Source organism: Pundamilia nyererei, unplaced genomic scaffold (genome assembly GCF_000239375.1).
Source record: "Pundamilia nyererei isolate P.nyererei 1_Seehausen unplaced genomic scaffold, PunNye1.0 scaffold00126, whole genome shotgun sequence".
NCBI classification, from domain to species: domain Eukaryota; kingdom Metazoa; phylum Chordata; class Actinopteri; order Cichliformes; family Cichlidae; genus Pundamilia; species Pundamilia nyererei.
Window position 1 is genome coordinate 1193821 of NW_005187527.1, and position 6000 is coordinate 1199820.

The 6000-nt window shown below is 41.8% G+C and overlaps 1 protein-coding gene across 26 annotated transcripts in view; it reads right to left on the reverse strand.

Annotated features, from left to right (window-relative positions):
* LOC102193494 (protein tyrosine phosphatase receptor type D) overlaps nt 1-6000 on the reverse strand; it is a 398348-nt gene that overhangs the window by 222737 nt on the left and 169611 nt on the right. For all 26 annotated transcript variants that reach the window (XM_005743019.2, XM_013913330.1, XM_005743018.2 and 23 more), the window contains exon 7: nt 2719-2762. The gene's annotated coding sequence lies outside the window, so the exon portion shown is untranslated. The remainder of the gene's footprint in view (nt 1-2718; nt 2763-6000) is intronic.

The following is a 6000-nucleotide window of genomic DNA, read 5'->3' on the forward strand; positions in this document are numbered from 1 at the left end:
ATATGCAAAACCACCTCTGCCGTCTCTTTACCCATACTCATTTTTTCCCCTCCTTTTTTCTTCCTGGCTATCACTCAGTGGCAGTGCACAAGGGAAAGAGAGTGCATTGATCTGCCAAAGTGAGCAGCCATTTCACAGGGTGAGTCTGTGCAGCATTCCTGTCCCTGAATGGGAATTGCTCATTTCACCTGGCCGCCTTGCCAATAGAAGACTAGTGGGAAGCCCTGCTGGAGACGGACAGAGAGAGGGAGGGAGCGCAGGAGTCAGGGCCCTGGTCAGGGCTTGGCAGGCGGCAGATAAGAGCTCCTCATGTTGCTCCTGCATGCACTTACCACTACTGCTAGAGCTCAGCCTGCCTCTCTCTGTCTCTCTCTCTCTGTCTTCCACACACTGACATGCACATACACATAGCTTTTCTCCACACATGTGAGGCACTAATAATAACTTTGGCGTTCTGGTGAGTCAGCCTTCTTTCCTCAGGCAAGGATAAAACTAAAACATGGTGCTTTTATTGAGTCTAAAATCACTAACTGTGGAATTCCCAGAACAGGGCTTTAACTCAGCCTGTAGTCCATTCATTGCCAAGATGCCATGTGTCCTCAAGATCTAATATTGTGACCAAAGCAGGTGCTGATGAACCGATAAACAAGGCAATAAACTATTTAGGATATTCACATGGCCAACATACAGTGCAAGAAATATAGTTTTGGAAATTAAAGTTACACAGACGAGAACTCTCATGATCAAACCTGATATACTACAATGTGCTAAAAATGTGTAAAATCTGGGAGAGAACCCACGCAAACATGGGAAGAACATGCAAAAAGAACATGGCCTGATGGCGGAATCTTCTTGCTGTAAGGCAACAGTGCTGCTCACCGTGCTGCCACCAGCACTCAGGTTTGAAAGTTGCAAACGCAGTGATGTGGAAACCTGTTACTGGATGGTTGATGTAATATTGTAGAAGCAAGCCAAAGTATGTAAGACTTCAGTCTTCCTCTGACGACTTTCTTAGCTAACAAGTTATCCCGAAGTAGTAGATATATTAGCTACATTTTCGCCATTTCATCCCCAACTTTGTGGCGTGTTTCAAGTTGGTCACACTGATTATTGAAGAGCATTTATTAGCACCCATCCTCAGTAATTCATTCATTTATTTCCAGGCTGGTCTTTCAACTTAGTGGTGCAATTAACTCCCACTGCAGAGTTATTATCATTCTGAATTTTCAAATCAGCTCCATCCATCCATCCATTCGCTTCCGCTTATCCTTTTCAGGGTCACGGGGGGTGCTGGAGCCTATCCCAGCTGTCATAGGGCAAATCAGCTTTTACTTCAATTCAATTTTGACTTTTTGTTTTACATTCAATTTAGGTTCAGGTAATTTTCAGAGGATTTTCATATTTCAATTTAGTTTTTACTGACTTTAGTGTTATTCTTTTAAATTAATATTTTAATTACAACCTTTTATTATTGTTTGGAGTGCACGTGTCAGAGGCAAAGTTTAGGAAAATCAGTAAAGGTACTAGATTATGAACACATAACGTTTTGAAAGCTCAAATTAACATGTTCATCAACTTTTCACATTTAGTTTTTAGTTTAGTTTAACTTTACTATAATGACTTGCTGGATTTGCCCAGTAGGGGGCATTGTGGAGCACACAACCTCCAGCTCTTGGCCTAATGCTAGCTGCTTGGAACGTCTGAGAATATTCCCCAAGCCCATCAGAATATACTGTATGTGCAGACCAATCTTTTGTTTACCTTTGCTTTCCTTTAAGAAATAAAAATAACGGCAAGTGCTAACATATTGTGTTGCAAGTTACAAAAGATTTTTTTCCATTATGTAAAAAAAAGTTTTTGTTTAGTAAATGGAGTAAATCCAGCCCTAATAAATATCAGCCACAATTTGTCATGTGATATTTTTGCTTGCATAAAAATAACTTCTTGCCTTTTTTAAAAGTTTTATCCTGTTTTTGCAGATATTCATATCAACTAAATCTGTTTATGCCAAGTATATCTCGCTCAGAAGCAAAGCTGTAAGCTTCTCAGTATCTGACTCACCTCTCCAACATCAACCCCCCACCCCCCCCACCCCACGCCCCCAGCGCTCCGCCTCCCCATCCTTCATATGTCCACCTTCCATCCAGCTACTTCATTCCCCCACTTCATCCTTCACATGTTCTCAGATTTATTTCTCTCTATCTCTCTCCCCTGGTCAGCCCACTTCCCTCCCTCCATCTAGCCTATCTCTCGGCTTCTCTCCTTGCTCAGTGACAGTCTCATCACACTCTATCAATCAGGCTCTGAGGCCCGGGTGCAGTGCAGCACGGCATCGCGCAGTCCCGGTCTGGTCCCATCAGTGCCAGTCAGTCTCCCTCACACTCTCAGTCACTTTAAAAAGGTTTAGGTTGCCAGATATAGTCTGTTTCCTCCGCCCCGATCCAGGTCAGGAGATGGAGCTGGAGTCGAGATTCAGCTTAGCGCTTGATTTGATGTCACTTGACATATTCTTGGGCCTGTCTCTGTACTCAAAACATGCAATTTACTCTTTTTTTTAAACAAAGATGGTTATTTGGAAACATTATCAGCTCACATAAACAAATTTGAAAGTAGAACAAAGTAACCCCGACTTAACGTACTGTGTGAAATTTAAACAAATGTATATTTAAAGAACAGTTAAAATCCTCTTGCATCAAGATACTCTGCTCAGTTTCTTACCTGCCGCAGGCCTCATCCTGTGGTTGACGTCTCAGGAAAGAGAACTACATGCACGAGAAAAACAGAAATAGAAAAAGTATAAGAAAAGCATTTCTCTACACAACGCAATTAGCTCTTACTAAAAATGAATCAACCATGAATTATTGTATACAGAGCTTTTCAACATTGTTATGTTGCTCATTTAATTAGTTCATGTATTCGGCGCCATTATGTACAAAATGTATAGTTAAGAAACAGAAAAGTGCTTTTGAACCAAATTTCAGTTGAAGGAAGAGAAAATTGCGCGTGCGGTAGAGAATGACTTAACCGCAGTTATCGATTGACTTTGTGAATTATGAAAACAAGTGTGATTACATTTCCCTTTAAGTAGCACAACAAATTAGGCTTGTTAGTTATTCTGAAAGCAAAAAAAAAAGAAAAAAGAAAAAAAAGTCTTTTTAAGTCTATTTAATGTGCGGGGAAGATTTTCTCAGGCTATTTTCCTGCTAAATGCATTAGCAGATGCTGCTGTGCCCATACAAGCCTGTGGACTAATATTCTTGTAAATGATTTGCTACTTATTTAACTAACATGGAGAAATGTGCTTTGGGTGGTTACAATAAAAATGAGCTGGCTCTGGGACATTTCTTTCTTTTTTTTTTTGGATGAGTTTTAATTTGACTCATTATCTTTTGAAACATTATTGTAGAACTTTATAGCGGTCAAATGGGATGATTAGCAAAGATAATTGTGAATGTCACGAGCAAAGTAGTGTCTCTGCCCGACACTTATCACGCTGACTCAGAGGCAATTTTCCGTGTGAAAACCTCTTCTTTATTTGCAGAAGCTAAAGGAAACAAGCTAACCTGACATTTAGTTGCATTAAAAAAAAAAAGGTTTTCGGTTTTACGGTTCTTACATGTAAATTAACGTAATTACCCAGGTGAGGATATGGCTGGCCGCTACAAACTGACCTCATCACCGGTGTGTTTTGCCGGGTTCCTTGTTATCAGCTTTCTCTCTATACACGCCGGTCATGCTAATGAATCCACAAATTAAATTGTAGAACAGAGGAATATTAAGGCGCCTGGCGTTTTGATGCCGGGGAGGAATACTCAATTAGGCCGGATTTGGCCTCCGTAATTATTACATTATAGCTAAGATAGCGTTCAATGGCAACAAATGCTCGGACGCACTCTGTTCTATGACGACGGCAATGGGCAAGCAAAGATGAAAATGCCGGCGCCGAAGAGTGAAAGGCTGCAGGGGAAAGAAAAAAAAGAAAAAGGCAAGTGAGAAAGTGACAAGAAAGCTATCGCACGGGAGCCCCCGTCTGCAGCAGCCATATTTCATTACACAGCACTGAAGCTTAGGAGGCAATCAAGCATATTTAGCCATCCTCGTATTGCCGCACCACCCACCCCCCCAAAGCAATTATTACTCCCCAGTTTTTTACTGTGCTTTGCCATGGGGAAAATGAGCCGCAGTACTTATCAGCTCAATGCATACACAAGTGAGTGAGGTGGAGGACATGTAGGTATGCATATACTGTATATGTAAGTGTTTGTGCAAAAAAACCCCAAACAAACGCAAAAAATGGGCATGGGCAATGGTGGTGCTCAGAGTGGGTATTTGGGAGTGGAGTGCCGGCCACTCCAGAGCAATAGGTTACCTTCTTTCAATCCCATTAGCTCAGTAACATCAGCACATTTAGGTGCAGCGGGTGGAGCGAGAGGGGGGATACAGAGATAACCATAAACATGTCACCAAAAACGCATTGTTATTTGCATTCATATTGGAAAGAGCCAAATTGATGTGGGGTCAAACAAGGAAGGTGAGGGTTTATGACCTGTGCATAGCTCTGCTGTCAGCAGCTGTGATCTATCGGACCGGCCAGCCTTGTCAGTGCTTTACGCCTGATTATATTATCATGGCTGACGATCAATGGGGATGAATGATCGTTGGTCTGCGGAGAGGAGCAGAATGAACAAAGCAGAACGCAAAGAGTAGATTCTTTAGTAATACAGTGAATGGAAATGAATCCGCCTGGCTGAAGTCATCTAGTTAAGTGATGCATCGCATGCCAGTGCAACACAAAACACTTTCAAAATACTCTGGCTGTGTGTTGCTCTTGTATTCAGTAAGTGATTTTTTTTCTTTCAGATTTTTTAGTAAAATGGCACAACTATGAAATTTAGGGGGGGGGGAAGGAAAACCTTCACCATCCTGTGTGCCGGGTTTTGAGCAGCTAATATGCAGTCATTTGGGTGGTGCAGCCGCCAACTGCAGCATTAGTCCCCATCTGGGGACTTGTGTTTTGGTGAAAGTGCTTCTGCATTTGCGAGACTCTTCAGTTCTGGGCATCCTCCCCAAGTCCATAACTCAACGTCCCTCTATCACTCCCATGCGACTGGCTGTCATAATCATCGGCATTATGCTACCTCAATGGGCCTGATTTACAAGTCTGGACATCGCACCAGCTCTGCGCCAACGGGTAAACATGAGGCTGTTTGCTAGCGCCAAGCCTATTTTCTCCATACAACATTTAATGAGCATCAGAGACTGATATTCAACAGAGAAAAGTAGCTTGGATTTATATCTATACAAGATTGCAAACAAAGTCCTTAAAGAGGTTTTAGCTTTTTGTTTTGGAAAATGTGGGATTATCTTTGCTGCTGCGTAGGTATGAAATCATTTTGGACTGCACTTAGTGGGTGTTTTCATTAGAGATCATTTGACACTTGTTGGATTTGTAGGGAAAATCAAACACTCATAAACGATGGTAGACTGTGTAGTATTAGATATATATAATATATGGACATATTAGATGTTTGCTTTGGTACATTCAGAGTAATTTGATCTTTATTTGTTTATCATATTCAAATGATAAAGCTTGTGGGCCCAAAATAGTCAGTCTCTTTACTGATTGGTCAAAACAACTCAACCCCAACTTGCACCTTGCATCAGTTAGGCTGATAGGTTGGGCCAAGGTCTCACCGTAGTTTCACCTGAAACCTCTGGTGGTAATGACCTGCACCTTTTTTCACAACTTGGCTCCTGCGACGATGCGATGATTAATAGTGGGTCAGCGAACACCTCCAAAGGAGCCAACCCCCAGTAGGGTTTAAATACCTGGGACTCTCCACCTTTTGGTTTTAGAACTAGAGAAGCCTCATCCTGTTAAATCCAGAATTGAATTCAAAGTCCTGCTCCTCACATACAAGGTCTTAAATAATCAGGCCCCATCTTATCTTAATGACCTTGTAGTACCATATCACCCTATTAGAGCACTTCGCTCTTGCT